General features: G+C 37.7%; 1 protein-coding gene across 10 annotated transcripts in view; it reads left to right on the top strand.

Moving 5' to 3' along the window:
• Positions 1 to 17,065, top strand: part of SOX5 (SRY-box transcription factor 5) — a 1,162,090-nt gene that overhangs the window by 426,374 nt on the left and 718,651 nt on the right. Inside the window, exon 6 of one of the 10 annotated variants that reach the window (XR_008711737.1) lies at positions 7,635 to 7,736. The exons of the other annotated variants lie outside the window; for them this stretch is intronic. The gene's annotated coding sequence lies outside the window, so the exon portion shown is untranslated. Of the gene's footprint in view, positions 1 to 7,634; positions 7,737 to 17,065 lie in introns of those variants that run through there. 10 annotated transcript variants of the gene reach the window in all.

Raw genomic sequence — 17,065 nt, 5'->3', positions numbered from 1 at the left:
TTGGTGAGACTCCTGGGTGAGACTCTACTAGGTGAGACTTGAGGACACTTGTGCTTACTTGGTGTCCTCACTTAGAAAAACTACACACTCATTTTGCACTATACTCATAGTTGGTACAGTGTTAGAGAATACTTGAAGTCACCTCTCAACAGCATCCCAAAGAAGTGTATGTATTCTGAATATTGGTGATTACATGAATGTGAGAAAGCACTTTCTTACAAAAAGTAATTTCCATAGTGTTTCAAACTTAAGAATTTAAAAGACAAATACGGTTTTATTTAATATGGAGAGATCTCAGGCTCTTAGGCCTTTGAAGTATTTGAGAACAGGCATGTTCCTGTTTATTATGCTCTCATCATATATTTCAGCAATTAGAAGTCAGGGAGAGACTTCTATGGATACTTGGATACTGAATGTCTGTACTATTGGAGTTTAAGTTCTAACAGCCATCTCAAAGCCCTGTATACTGAGCTAGTTTCCAGTGACTGTCAGTGAGTAAGAGGAAACTGAGACATGTATGGGGAAAAGTTATTGTAGCAAAAGCAAGATGGGATATGGTGTACTTGACTTAGGATAGGCATTCCCTATAGGTTTTCTATCCTTGTAGATAATATTTTCTGTGGAATACAACTCATGCAGTAGTATTGAAGCTAATGAAATATAATTTTGAACAAATCATTTTTGATTTTCGTTATTAAAATATTTATTTATTTGATGTTTAGTGAGCTATTAGCCAGCATTCAAGGCCCAGTTTAAATGTCTTTCTATTTATAAAATTTTCACTCTGTTTTCAAAATATTTTTTTCATTTTTCTCTTTTAAATAAATATATATTAGTGGACTGATCTTGTTTCTCCATGCAGTCTATACATAATAGATGCATTTGCTATTACAAAGAACAGAATACATTGGATGAATTGTTAGCAGTCCTTGGCTATATATTTCTCAAAATATTGATTATTCTGAGAGCTCTTTATCATGTGTGAGTTTTCCAAAACTTTACTTTTTAAAACAATTTTTTCAATTTATTTTTAGCTATGTAGTGCAGCTTGTGGGATCTTAGTTCCCTGACCAGGGATCGAACCCAGACCTAGGCAGTGAAAGTGCTGCATCCTAACCTTTGGACCACCAGAGAATTCCCCAGACCGTGCTTTCTTGCTTCATCTTCATGCTACCTGTCTCAGGCTTTTTGCCTTATTCATTTATTTATTTATTTATTTTTTAAATTTTATTTTATTTTTAAACTTTACATAATTGTATTAGTTTTGCCAAATATCAAAATGAATCCGCCACAGGTATACATGTGTTCCACCTTAGGAAGTGCAAAGGAAGAAATGAAGGATTCAAATCACTTGAAAAAGAGGAGACACATTCAGCCTTTGTTCACTCCTGGCTTTTGATCATAACCATAATTCTCTGTAAGCAATCCAATAAAACTTCCCATTGAGTTGCATTTGTGTTTCCTTTGAGCTTAAATTTACAGACTACCATCAGTAGATTAAAAATCCATTAAAATCTATAAGAAAGTTGAAATTACGTATTCCTTTTGCTGTAGTAAAGATTTTTCTGAAAGATTTTACATTAAAACTCTGTTCCTAAGTAGTGATATTAATAGGCCATTTTAAAAATCAAACTTGGCTTGTCCTTAAGGCATTGGAAGACTGCACAAGGAGTAGCTTCCCATATTCCATGCAATTGCATTTTGGACAGATGACTGAGACACAGTTGATTCTTTTCTCATGTCAGAAAGACAATGCTAGACTCTATTAACAAACAGCAGACAATCTCAAGGATAAGTGGTAATGAGGATCGTTGGCAAAGAACATGCTAGGAAGGGGTGATAATAGATTCAGAGAGAGAGAAAGTGCCCAAGTAATTGTCCCGTAGACAGTGAGAAAAATGAAACAGGAGAAGGGATTAGAGGTCAAGGATAAAGATGTAGATTTAAGCTAATATATAGATTAACAGTAACCAAAAATCACAATGACCAATTTATAGAAGCACTTAGATAAAGTGCAGACATGAAGAAAATGTATTCCTGTCTGTGCCTTTTCAAAGTGATGCTTTTCTTTGAATGTGATGCTTTATACTTTTTCTGCAAATTATCATGCTCTCAGCATCTTACCATCTTTTCAGATATTTAAGAATTAAATACAATGTTGAGATGTCATATCTGTCGCTCAGAAGGCAGCAAGACTTCGGTGGGTTAGAATGCTATGCTTCCCTGTTTTCTCGGGTGATTTTTTCATCACCAAGTCTTAGATCAATCAATTACACTAAGATACTATTAAGTATTTCTTCCTGTTATCTTTCTACTGTGTGTGATACCCAGATTCTTCTGAGCCCCCCCAAAGTAAAGTCCTGGATACAATATCCTTATATTGGGTTGATTTTTTTTTAAGCTAGAGTTTATTTCTATTTAAAACTGCTCAAATGTCCAAAGCCCCAGGGATATCTGAGTTTAATATGGTGTTACAGTCAGGTTGTGAGTGTTGGTTCATTCATTGCTAATGCCTCAGAAGGATCCAGGGAAAATTATACAACATAATTTTTTCTTGTATTCTTCTGTGAAAGCTCATGTCTGGTTTGCTTCCTACGAAGACGTTAATTCAGTGATGAAAAAAAATGCTGGTAACAAGCATTGTGTTTGCAAGGGAGAAATGTGTATGGTCAGAGAAGAAAACCATCACAGCATTGACAAGAAACAATATTACTGCACTACAGAACAAATTGATCACACGGTCTCAGTGTCTTGGGCTCCTAATTATGCTGAGACAATTCAGAATCCTCTTTCTCCATCTTCTCCTTCTCCACAGCGGCCCTATCTAACTGCTTCCAAGTTTTGATGCTTCTAATTCCCAGATTACTGTTGGAGTTTTCCTGTGCTTTTTACTTTTTATCAATATGGTTTACTATTTGTTTTTATAAACGCATGCCATGTTCATTGGAGAAATGCTAGGAAAAAAAGATCAGAAAGAAGAAAATAATGTTGAAAATAGAGCTCTCATTCTGCTATCCAAAGATGATGACCAGTAAGATTTTGGGATACAGTCTCTTATTTTAAAAATAAATTTTTCTAATAAAGATATATAGAGTATATTAATATTTCTATAGAAAATGTTTAATACTGTAATGTTTTTAGAGCATACTTTTTACATTTAATGGTATTAACATCTTTTCATGTAGTTGAATATTCTTCATATATCACTTTAATGACTACATAGTGTTCTGTATTCAACTACATCAATATACCAGAGTTAATGTGTCAAACTCCTTGTTCTGGGCAATTGGTCTTGCTTTTTCTTTCCTATTTGCTATTCCCATTTCCATTCCTAGAGTCAACACTCTCATCCTACCTTGCTGGGACTATTTTAATGTTAATTGAAATGATTGCTTGTGTCCAGTGAACTATCTAATACTTCCATAGTAAGTTAAAAAGCAAAAGCAAAAAAATGAACGATTCATAAGATTGTGACTTGAATAGAGGCTTTAATGGTTTCAGTTTTCTTCAGATTAAAGTTTACATTTCTTAGCATTTATGTTTGGCTCTCCTTTAATTTAGTCATAATTTAACCTAAGTTCACTCAGCTCATACTGTTCTTGATTTCCTGAGTATTTTGCCATCTCTTTGCCAGTACTCTTTCTTTGCCAAGACTACCTTTTACTTTTGTTTCTTCCTGGCAGTATCCCACTCATTCTTTAAAAGCGAGTTCAGTTCCGCTTCCCTCATCCTCTCAGTCAAATCCGTTGCTCCTTTCTCTGGGCTCCTAGAGCATTTTGTTGTTTCCGCTGTTGCGTCATCTAATGGGAAGACATAATATAACAAGACGCACATAGTCTTTGGACTGTGGCAGTCCTGGGTATGAAGGCAAGATTTAGCTCTTATAACTTCTCCATCTCAGTTTCATCATTTATTCATTCATTCAACATATATAAATAAGTGCTTCCAATGTGTTAGGCCTTGAGTGGAACTCTGAGAGACAACAACAAATAATATTAATAATGGGAAATATTTATTATACGGTACCTGTGTACCAAGTACTTTTCATGTGTGAACTCATTTAATCGTGACAATAGGTTCTATTCCTAACTACCATTTATGAACGAAGAAATTAGGGTGCCAAGCAGTTAAGCATTTGTGAAGGTCACATGGCTAGTAATCTGCAAAACAAGGATTCAAACCCAGGTGTTCTGATTGCAGAATCTGTTCTCATAGTTGATATGCGTCTCCTAAAACAAAGTTAAACACACAGACTCTGCCTTTCTGGAACTTGCAAGCAAGTGGGGGAGGCACATATCAGATAAATAGCAACAACAAATATAAAATTATATGACGATATAATGCAAACAAATATAAAATTATACAATGGTGAGTGCTTTGAAGGGGACGTGCACGGTACTAAGAGACACAGTAATAGATTTTACATACTTGCGGGAGTTAGACTTTTTCCTAATTTCCTTCCTAACAATGCACCATTTGAACTTAGTTCAGAAGGAAAGTGGGAGTGAACCAAGTAAGGGAGGGAGAGAAGAATGTCACCAGGTTCAGCAAACAAAATGTGCAAAGACTCTGAGCTGAGTGAATGTAGGTTAAAAACTCTATATGCCCTGTAGAAGGGCCTGCAAACAGTTGGCATGACTGGAGAGAAGCTGAGGTTACAATTAGGTGGGAACCAGAGTCCTTTAGGCCGTGTTAAGTCTTATCTATTGTAGGAGCAATGGAAAGTGATTACATGTTTTAAGGAGGGGATTTCATGAGCATATTTTTATTCTATAAAGGTCTGTGTGCCTATAGTATAGAGGAGGCTTTGCAATAAAGACAGCAATATAATACCTGTATAAGGGAAAATGACACTTAGGGGAAAGTGTTTAGTAGAGTATAAGGTTTGCAGTGGGCACTTTATAAATGCTGGTGTCCTTCTTCTTTCACTATTATATCCATCAGATCTAATATACTACTTTGCAAAATGTAGTAAGACAATAAGTGCTTGTTGATTGACGGAATGAATCAATAGATCATTATACATTTCTCGAAGATTTCCAGAAGCAGGAAACTGTGCCACACGAAGCAGTCCATTAAACAGCTTTATGTGTGAGAAGCTATTTTTTCAAGCCAAAAAACTCACTTCCTATAATTCTACTTAATTTTGCCTTGTGGACCTGGATAGAGTAAGTATAAATCCTCCTCTGTGATAATCCTTCAAGTAGTTGAAGACAGTTGTTTGAAATATTTCTGTTGTACATTCTTCAGCCACATAATGTATCACCCAGACTCTGCCTCATTCTGCGTGCCATCCTGAGGCCCCTTTATTTCTTCAGCTGTAGTGCTGAGTCAGAACACCCCGTGTATTCCACCCAGTTCAGTAATAGTGAGGCCATTAAGTATTCAAGGTGACTATTATAATTCACTCAGCTCAAAATTACATGAAATGTTTCGAAAGTGATATAGCCCGTACTTGAGCTGTGGATTGTTTGAGCTTATCTATGCTACTTTAGGATTATCAACATTAAATTTAATCATTTTGTTGAAATATTTATTTATTTTAATTATTTTTTAGTTTTGGCTGAGCTGGGTCTTCGCTGCTGTACGGGCTTTTTTCTAGCTGCAGTTAACAGTGGCTACTCTCTAATTGTGGTGTGTGGGCTTCTCATTGCTATGGCTTCTCTTGCTGCAGAGCATGAGCTCTTGGGCATACCAGTTGCAGCACATGGGCTAAGCAGTTGTGGCTCCAGGACTCTAGAGAACAGGTTCAGTACTGGTGGTACATGGGCTTAGTTGCCCCTTGGCATGTGGGATCTTCTCAGATTGGGGGTAGAACCCATGTCCCTGCATTGGCAGGCGGATTCTTTACTGTTGAGCCATCAGGGAAGCCCTGTTGAAATCTTGTTGAATAGTGATTCTGTTATCTAATGTAATAGTTCTTTCTTTTCTTTTAATTTATTTTTTTATTGAAGGATAATTGATTTACAGAATTTTGTTGTTTTCTGTCAAACCTCAACATGAATCAGCCATAGGTATACATATATCCCCTCCCTTTTGAACCTCCTTCTCATCTCCCTCCCCATCCCACCCCTCTTGGTTGATACAGAGCCCCTGTTTGAGTTTCCTGAGTCATGCAGCAAATTCCTGTTGGCTATCTATTTTACATATGGTAATGTAAGTTTCCATGTTACTCTTCCCATACATCTTACCCTCTCCTACCCTCTCCCCATGTCCATAAGTCTATTCTCTATGTCTGTTTCTCCATTGCTGCCCTGTAAATAAATTCTTCAGTACCATTTTTCTAGATTCCATATATATGTATTAGAATATGATATTTATTTTTCTCTTTCTGACTTACTTCACTCCTTATAATAGGTTCTGAGTTCCTCCACCTCATTAAAACTAGCTCAAATGTGTTCCTTTTATGGCTGAGTAATATTCCGTTGTGTATATGTACCACAACTTCTTTATCCATTCATCTGTTGATAGGCATCTAGGTTGCTTCCATGTTCCAGCTATTGTAAATAGTGCTGCAGTGAACAATGAGTTGAGATACATGTGTCTTTATCAGTTCTGGTTTCCTCAGGGTTTATGCCTAGAAGTGGCATTGCTCGGTCACATGGTGGTTTTATTCCTAGTTTTTTAAGGAATCACCATACCATCTTCCATAGTGGCTGTATCAGTTTACATTCCCACCAACAGTGCAAGAGCATTCCCTTTTCTACACACCCTCTCCAGCATTTATTGTTTGTAGACTTTTTGATGATGGCCATTCTGACTGGTGTGAAGTGATTACTCATTGTAGTTCTGATTTGCATTTCTCTAATAATGAGCGATGTTGAGCATCTCTTCATGTGTTATTAGCCATCTGTATGTCTTCTTTGGAGAAATGTCTGTTTAGGTCTTTTTCCTACTTTTTGATTGGGTTGTTTGCTTTTCTGGTATTGAGTTGTATAAGCTGCTTGTATATTTTAGAAATTAATCCTTTGTCAGTTGTTTCATTTGCTATTATTTTCTCCCATTCTGAGGGTTATATTTTCTTCTTGCTTATAGTTTTCCTTTGCTGTGCAAAACCTTTTAAGCTTAATCAGGTCCCACTTGTTTACTTTTGTTTTTATTTCTGTTACTCTAGGAGGTGGGTCATAGAGGATCTTGCTTTGACTGAGTTATTTCTTGTTTTGTACATATTTGCATAAAATTTTTCACAACTTCAGTTTTGTTGTTGATAATACTATCAAATAAGTCAAACTTAAAATTAGAACTCTTGTTTTAGTAAAGATAAGTGTACATTTTCCACTGATGTGGTCATTGCTAGATGTCATTTGATTAACTATAAATCTATATCACTATTTATTATCTATTAATCTATCTATCGTCTATTTATCTATCCTGTAATTTTTTCATCTTACCTTTAAAAGCCCTGCTGGAAATCAAAGTCAAATCATTTTTCTGATTCCCAGATTTAAATAAACCTTTTGAACCAGGGCAATACAAAGAATGTGAAATTATATATTGTGAGTAAATAAAACAACATTCACCTAAGGAGTCGAAACTGTGCCAAGCACATTTTTGAGTACTTTAATATATTAACTTGGTTAATTGTCACATAAAAAAACAATGAAATAAGTATTATTGCTGTCTACATTTTGCAGATGAATAAACTGAAGCACAGAAATTAAAACCACCTGCCAACTTCATGTACCTGGAAAGTAGTAGAGTCTTGCAGTTTGACTCCAGATTCTGTAATAAAACAATGTTGACTCAGGGATGGAAAGTTCTTATATGCTATAGAAAAGCTCAGTCAAATCAGTGAAAAATTTGTGGTGTTTTTTGATAAGAATTATTTTGAAATTTGTTTTATTCCTAATATTTCATATATGGAATATTTTCTAATATGTTGTATTATGTCTGAAATAATTCATACACCATATATTTAAAATGACTTCAGTTCAGTTCAGTTCAGTCGCTCAGTCGTGTCTGACTCTTTGCGACCCCATGAATCACAGCACGCCAGGCCTCCCTGTCCATCATCAACTCCCAGAGTTCACCCAGACTCACGTTCATCAAGTCAGTGATGCCATCCAGCCATCTCATCCTCTGTCGTCCCCTTCTCCTCCTGCCCCCAATCCCTCCCAGCATCAGAGTCTTTTCCAATGAGTCAACTCTTCGCATGAGGTGGCCAAGGTACTGGAGTTTCAGCTTTAGCATCATTCCTTCCAAAGAAATCCCAGGGCTGATCTCCTTCAGAATGGACTGGTTGGATCTCCTTGCAGTCCAAGGGACTCTCAAGAGTCTTCTCCAACCCCACAGTTCAAAAGCATCAATTCTTTGGCGCTCAGCCTTCTTCACAGTCCAACTCTCACATCCATACATGACTACTGGAAAAACCATAGCCTTGACTAGACTAACCTTTGTTGGCAAAGTAATGTCTCTGCTTTTGAACTATTTTTTTGTGTGTTAATTTTATTTTATTTAACTTTACAATATTGTATTGGTTTTTCCATATATCAAAATGAATCTGCCACAGGTATACATGTGTTCCCCATCCTGAACCCTCCTTCCTCCTCCCTCCCCATACCATCTCTCTGGGTCATCCCAGTGCACCAGCTCCAAGCATCCAGTATCGTGCATCAAACCTGGACTGGCGACTCGTTTCATATATGATATTATACATATTCAATGCCATTCTCCCAAATCATCCCACCCTCTCCCTCTCCCACAGAGTCCAAAAGACTAATGTCTCTGCTTTTGAATATGCTATCTAGGTTGGTCATAACTTTGCTTCCAAGGAGTAAGCGTCTTTTAATTTCATGGCTGCAATCGCCATCTGCAGTGATTTTTGAGCCCCCCAAAATAAAGTCTGACACTGTTTCCACTGTTTCCCCATCTATTTGCCATGAAGTGATGGGACTGGATGCCATGATCTTCGTTTTCTGAATGTTGAGCTTTAAGTCAACTTTTTCACTCTCCACTTTCACTTTCATCAAGAGGCTTTTTAGTTCCTCTTCACTTTCTGCCATAAGGGTGGTGTCATCTGCATATCTGAGGTTATTGATATTTTTCCCGGCAATCTTGATTCCAACTTGTGGTTCTTCCAGTCCAGCATTTTTCATGATGTACTCTGCATATAAGTTAAATAAACAGGGTGACAATATACAGCCTTGACGAACTCCTTTTCCTATTTGGAACCAGTCTGTTGTTCCATATCCAGTTCTAACTGTTGCTTCCTGACCTGCATACAGATTTCTCAAGAGGCAGGTCAGGTGGTCTGGTCTTCCCATCTCTTTCAGAATTGTCCACAGTTTATTGTGATCCACACAGGCACTGGATGTTTACTGTCTAGTGAGCACATAGATGAAGAAACTTGGACTCAGACAAATTACACGTGGGGACAGCTTAATTCTGTTCCTTGTAGTGCACTGATTTCACAATAGCAAATGCAAAATAAATTTAGCTCTGGGGAAAGACAAGGGAGGTCTTTGCAGTAATTTATTGAATGCAAGAAAGTTCATGCATACTGTTTTCAATACATTTTTAAATTTTTGGTAATGTTAGCTCTTTATGAAATAGAAATAAAATTAGGAGTCAAAATATTTTTTCAGTAGTAGAGTAGTATATTGGAACATAAAAAATATAGCCTAAGTATGGCCCAAAAGAAATACATAATCTTCCAGAAAATGAATACCAATAGCAAACACAGTTGTCTTGCATTTTGATGCTGGAATATGGATCTTAGGTTCTTTGTGGAACAACTATCATAATGATGTAATTATGATGCTGGTGAATGTGGCACTACCTTCATAAGAATTATCATTTGGAAATTTAGATTTTTTTTCCTAATCATTCATTTAGAAGTTTCCCAGTGAATTATATCTATATCAAATGATCTGTCATTAAGATGTATTGAGAAAGTTTTACCTTCATTGAAAGTATCCTGTAGGTGAGAATAAAATAATCTCAATAGCATATGTTTTTCCTTTTCTCTCCATCATCAACAACAAAACCCTAATTTGGACAACTAATATGCTTAAGTATTCTCTGAAAAGAGCTACAATATATTTGAACTGTTTAGTTGCTCCCACAAATCATTTTGCTGTACAGCTTTGATCTTGAAATATGTGGAGTGATGCCTGATTTATGCTCTTGGTCCTTCTTGCAGATAGCTAAGTGTTCTCACTTAATGGTATTAAATAATCCTAAAGCTGCGAATGGGCTTCCTTGACTCCGGGCATTTGAAGAAGACCTATTCCTTTAAATTATATACCTTGTCTTTTTGGTTCACTTTGTTATGGTCCACAGATGCCTTTTTGTTCTTTAGGAAAGTATTTTTTCACTGTTGTTTTCACTTGTCATGCCCTGAAATCTCCTTGAGTTATAGCTATTATCTTTAAATATTTGGGAGACAATATTCAAAGAAGGTCCAATTCAGTTCAACTGCTCAGTCGTGTCCAATTCTTGGTGACCCCATGGACTGCAGCATGCCAGACTTCCCTGTCCATCATCAATTCCCAGAACTTGCTCAAACTCATGTTCATCAAGTCAGTGATACCATCCAACCATCTCATCCTCTGTCATCCCCTTCTCCTCCTGCCTTCAATCTTTTCCAGCATCAGGGTCTTTTCAAATGAGTCAGTTCTTTGCATTAGGTGGCCAAAGTATTGGAGTTTCAGCTTCAGCATCAGTCCTTCCATTGAATGTTCAGGACTGATTTCCTTTAGGATGGACTGGTTGGATCTCTTTGTAGTCCAAGGGACTCTCAAGAGTCTTCTCCAATACCACAGTTCAAAAGCATCAGTTCTTTGGCACTCAGCTTTCTTTATGGTCCACCTCTCACATCCATACATGACTACTAGAAAAACCATGGCTTTGACTAGATGGACCTTTGTCGGCAAAGTAACGTCTCTGCTTTTTAATATGGTGTCTAAGTATATCATAGCTTTTCTTCCAAGGAGCAAGCATCTTTTAATTTCATGGCTGCAATCACCATCTGCAGTGATTTTGGAGCTCCCCAAAATAAAGTCTGTCACTGTTTCCATTGTTTCCCCATCTATTTGCCATGAAGTTAAGCGCCAGAGAAGGTTATTTGAGTGTAAAATCTATTGTGCTTTTCTAATTTAAAAATTCTAAGTAGAAGGTACTTTACAGAAAACAAATCTGGCTCTACAAAAGAATAAAAAGTTGGATTTATTTTACATTGTACATACATGGAGGTGAAAAATAAGGAGGTTGTAAGCATACCCATTTGGCAAATATAGACCAAATTCTAAGAGGTATATATATAGGGAAAGCTATTTTGAATTATTATTGTTCATTTTAATTTTCTTTCCTACTGAATTTTTGGCTGTCTAAGGGTGAAAGGTTACTCACTGTTGCCTCCCAGAACAACCTAGAACAGTATTCAGTACACTTGAAAAATATAATAACAATATTTTTAATTGCTTGCTATGTGTCAGGCAGTATTCTAGGTTCTTCCCTTGTGTTATTATCATTCACTTGTCATAACAACTCTATAAGACAGTCATATAGTGATCTCATTTACGAAAGAGGAAATTGAGGCATGGGGATCTTAAATGTCTTGAGTACCTTGTTCATGATTACAAAGTAAATAGAGATTTATACACTAGAAGAGTGTAAATGAGTGAAGAGAATTTATGTCTGATATTTTGGTGTATTATTAGTAAGGTATAATTTATTACTCTGTGATTAATTTAGCTGTATTCATTTTGCCCTGGTTATCCTTGGTGACTGAAAATAGAGGTGGGATTGATTGACAGAATACTGAGCAGCAGGGTAAGATGATTAAACCTCCAAGCAGAGAGAGTGGAACAGTAATTGACTAGGCACTATCTAATTTGCATTTCAGTAGAACCAAACCCAAACAGAGGAGTCAAGTCATAGAATCAATGTTTAGGGTGAATATCTGGTATCATGAATCCTTGACAAGCCCCAGTAAGTCCTGTCACTGAGACCAAGACACCATTCCTCAGTGAGGTGCAGCCTCAACTTCAGAACATTCTGCTGCCACTGCAGGTGAGGAGCAGGGGAAGTAGACAGCTTGGCCTGAGAACCTATGCAACATGGAAATACTTCTCTTGAAATACTGGTATTGCCTTAATGTGAGATGCTCACACCGTGGGAGACACAGGAGATTCGAGGCCTAGAAAGTGGCCGATTCACATCTCCCATGCCATGCTTACCCTGGACCATGAGTGAGCTGAGTAGAATAATATATAGTTATTTTAATAACACACTTTCTCCTATTTCTGCTATGTTAAAATAATTGAAATTCTCATAAGAAAAGGCATGGATGCTGTGACATTGAAGTATGATGCACATGTAACCATGCAATTTGAAAAAAAAAAAATATATATATATAGTAAGGAAATTTTATAATTTGTAACATAAGCATTGCTTTAACTTCTATGAAGCTTGAATTTATGCTCCATAAAATTCTGGATGAAGGGAAGGATGAAGAAGAAACCCAAAGGAATGTTAACTAAGAGAACAGATTAGAGTGGCACAGAAATGCCAGGCATAAAAGGGCCTCACGCACACCCCATTGTCGTTAAGGGATTGCCATCTTCCACACTGGGCCATTTGGGATGTTGAAAGGTCTGTAGTCACTATGGGTCCTTGTGCATGTGTGCTAAGTCGCTTCCGTCCTGTCCGACTCTGTGACCCTATGAACTGCAGCCTGCCAGGCTCCTCTGTCCATGGGATTCTCCAGGCAGGAATACTGGAGTGGACTGCCATGCCTTCATCCGGGGGGGATCTTTCCAACCCACAGATCAAACCTGTTTCTCTTATATCTACTTTCAATGGCAGGTGGGTTCTTTACCACTAGTGCTAAAGGCCATGGGTCCTTAAACTTAAGATTCAGAGACTTGCAATGGCCCTTCTAGGAATGATTGGATCCCAAGGACTAATTCCTATTAACCAAATTTACTAGAAATTGATGTATACAGTTAATTTGAGACATTTGATAACTATAAATTTCCTCAGTAGAAAGACTTCCTTGGGCCACTTATTAATATATTTCTAAAGATTGTTTCATGAACTCGACTGGAGGAGGGAGTCAGTAAGATGGTTTTAACTGAAGTCACTGGGCTCTGAGGCCTTATATGCCCTCTTCTCTCCTAGAAGATTTAACTTATTAACTCACTCAATAGACCAGGCTACTCAGCGGACTATCAATGGTAACTTACAGGGCCTCTTTTCTGTGGAAAGTGTTGAAAAATAAATAGTTCTCTTCTTTTGGCTCCTTTGTATTTTGTTTTTCTAGATACCATTCAGTTATATTAAGAGTCCTCTCTAAGTTTAAATGTTTATTTAGCTCACAGCTTAAATAACTTGCATTACTTATCTTTTAGATTCCTTGATAACATTTGAAGATCTGAACTAGGTTTAAGCGGTACTCTGATACCATTTATATGATAACAAACCACTTCTCTAAGTCATTTTTTTCCCTGGGGATGTTTTATATTGATTTCTATTAAATTTCATTTCAAAAAGTTATATGCTCTGAGACTGTCATCAAATTCTGTTTCTATTTGGGCCTGTAAATGATAGGTATAGTGAGGAAACCACAACTTTTGAAGTTAGGCAGATCTAGATGTAAACACTAGCTGAACGATCTTAGAATATTACTTGATCTCTCTCATAGTTTCCCCATCTATAAAACAGGAATAACCAAACCTGTTTTATAGGTTTCATATAGTATAATATGGAGAAGGAAATGGCAACCCACTCCAGTATTCTTGCCTAAGAAATCCCATGGACAAAGAAGCCTGGTGGAGTACAGTCCTTAGGGTCACAAAGAGTTAGACACACTGAAGTGACTTTAGCATACCACTTCTAAGGGGCATTTGCTGAAGAGTTCACTGCAGACCACTCGCCCAATTTAGTCCTTCAAATTACCTCTCTACACCTTTGCATCTGGTACTCCTTCAATACAATATCCTTTACCCAGTAACTCTTCATTTTATGATATTTTGACTAAAGAAGAACAAAAGAAGGTGAGTAGAAATAGATATTTAAGTGCTTAAATTAAAAAAAAAAATCAAGCTCTTATTTTGGTACTACATGTAAGGTGGTCATACTTTCCAAATTGATAACTAGCTTGACTCAGGGTCTGAAGGTGATGCTGAGTATTCAAAACTGAGAGTTCTATAAGGAAAGTTTGTTACCATGACTCTGAACCATAGCCAGTTAATGCTGTTGACTGATTACCAAGGGTTTTCAAGGTAGTGGTCAGTTTTATCACCCTTGTCTGGATGCCCTGGCGTCTGGTGGCAACTATGTTCCATTTGTAAAATTGAAGTGCTACATTCATCCTTGAAACAAATGGCCAAGCTATTTAGGATTGGTTTTAATCTGATGGCTCTGGCAGGGATCCCACTGGGACACACAAATTAAAACATAGTCTTGGGTCAATTATAGCAGTGTATCTTTTGAACAAGAAAGACTCAATGACTTTTTTGACAAGAGTCTGGTGACCTGCTGAGTGTTATTAATTTTATTGTCCCGAGAGAATAATGAAAATAGAACCTATTGTTTAGCCCTCCAGCTACAATTCAACACCATTGTATATATGAATAATATCTTAAGTAAACCACACAGAATATACTTATGGGGGAGGGAGATAAGCACAGTCATTCTTTTAATATAGAAACAATCATTAAATACAGAAATAGTGACATGGCTATAAATCCCAATTGTAGAATCTGTGGAAGAGAATATTCTGGAGACAGAAACCTTGAATTTTATTTCAAGATTATCCTGACACTCACTGTCCCCATAATCTTCTGTTTAGGAAATAACCATAAAGTATCACAGTGAATATGACCAAATATCACATTTGTATTTTTCCAGGATTTTTATGATGATTTTTCTGAGTGTGCTCTCTAGAAAGGGACAACAGTGCCAGGTTCAGAGAGGTTTTTAGAATCAGATTGCCTGGATTTGAAGTCAGGCGCCAACATTTATTAGCCAGTTATGGGAGCTTAAGCAACTTACTTAACCTCTAGGTTACCTCACTTTCCTCAGCTAAAAAAATGGGATAATAATAATACCTTTGGCACCCCACTCCAGTACTCTTGCCTGGAAAATCCCATGGACGGAGGAGCCTGGTAGGCTGCAGTCCATGGGGTCGCGAAGAGTCAGACACGACTGAGCAACTTCACTTTCACTTTTCACTTTCATACATTGGAAAAGGAAATGGCAACCCACTCCAGTGTTCTTGCCTAGAGAATCCCAGGGACGGGGGAGCCTGGTAGGAGGCCGTCTATGGGGTTGCACAGAGTCGGACACGGCTGAAGCGACTTAGCAAAAAGCAATTAGCAATAATATCTTTCTAATAATATTTGTGAGAAAAATAAATGATCACACTCTGTGTCCACAGAAAGGCCCAATAAATGTTAGTCGTTATTGATTCTTACCTTGGTCTAAGATGCACTTCAAACACAACCCAGGTTTAGATAAAGAAGTGCTCTATGATTATTCAACCCAGTCACCCAATCTAAACAAAATTGATGAAAATAAAGCTCGACTGGGATGTTTTAAATATAGTGTGTGTGCATGTGTGCTCCGTCACTTCAGTTGTGTCTGACTCGGTGCGACGCTATGGACTGTAGCCTGCCAGGCTCCTCTGTCCATGGGATTCTCCAGGGCAAGAATACTGGAGTGGGTTTCCATGCCCTCCTCCAGGAGATCTTCCCAACCCAGGGATCAAACCCATGGCCTCTCCTGTATCTTCTGCACGGCAGGCGAATTCTTTACCACTGAGCCAGTCAGGGAGCCCAAGTCACTTCAGTCATGTCTGACTCTTTGTGACCCTATGGACGTAGTCCACCAGGCTTTTCTGTCCATAGGATTCTCCAGGCAAGAACACTAGAATAGACTACTATACCCTCCTCCAAGGGAACTTCCCCACCCAAGCATGGAACCAAGGCCTTATATCTGCTGCATTGGAAGGCAGATTCTTTACCACTAGAGACACTTACTGTAAATTATCACATCTAGAAAAGATCATTTGGTCTGCTAACTGACAAATCATCAGAAATTAGCTGTTTGTCCAAAGTCTGAAGCTTCAAATCCAGATACCAGGGAAAAGGGACTTTTAGAGGTATTAGGAAGGATGGGCAAATTGAAAATATGAGACATATAGAACATTTAAGTCCAAGATTTTCTTGGTCTCTGTCTCTTCCCCACTCTAGTACAATACACACAGTAATACCAGGGAACAGGAAGAGACTTCTCACTGCAGTGATGACCTTCGATATGGCAGTGGACCTTTTTCATTTAAATTCAAGCTTTCTATAGTCTATGAGCCCTACACTCATTTGCACTACCTGTCTGCTCACTTGGTATGAAACTTGCTCATATCAGAAGTGAAGTGGAGTGAAGTGAAGTGAAAGTTGCTCAGTCATGTCCGACTCTCTGCAACCCTATAGACTGTACAGTCCATGAAATTCTCTAGGCCAGAATACTGGAGTGGGTAGCCTTTCCCTTCTCCAGGTGTCTTTCCAACCCAGGGATTGAACCCAGATCTCCCGCATTGCAGGCTGATTCTTTACCAGCTGAGCCACAAGGGAAGCCCTGCTCATATCAGGGGTCTCATTAAACCCTAGCAGTCTGCGGGTGGCCCTAATACTTGGCCAGTGATTTAGTGTAACACAAACTACTATATGTTTATAAAATATTTAAAACATAGTCTTTAGTAAGTTTTTCCCATTCTTTAAAGATATAATCATATGTGTTTTCTCCACAGTAAATTTATTCTCCATTACTTTTTTTTTTTTTGAGCTTTTTAAAAAAAAACAAACAAACACAGTTTTAGTCTGTCTGAGGAATCTCAATGGGATTGTTTTTAATGGGACCTGGCAGACATTACCTTTGGGGGGAGGGGGGAAAGCAGCTAGTTATATGATAGAGGGGTCATTGCCTAGGACAGGGTGTCTAAGATGAGAAACCATACATCTGTAGTAACATGATCTGTGACATCAGAGGAGTCCTCTCCAGGGAAGATATTTTAAATTTTGTTAGTATAGGCAGCAGATAATGTTAATACATCCATTCCTGTGTT

The sequence above is a fragment of the Bubalus kerabau genome, chromosome 1, assembly GCF_029407905.1.
Source record: "Bubalus kerabau isolate K-KA32 ecotype Philippines breed swamp buffalo chromosome 1, PCC_UOA_SB_1v2, whole genome shotgun sequence".
Classification (NCBI taxonomy): Eukaryota; Metazoa; Chordata; class Mammalia; order Artiodactyla; family Bovidae; genus Bubalus; species Bubalus kerabau.
The sequence above is the reverse complement of the archived record's forward strand: the minus strand, read 5'-3'. Positions and strand labels throughout refer to the sequence as shown.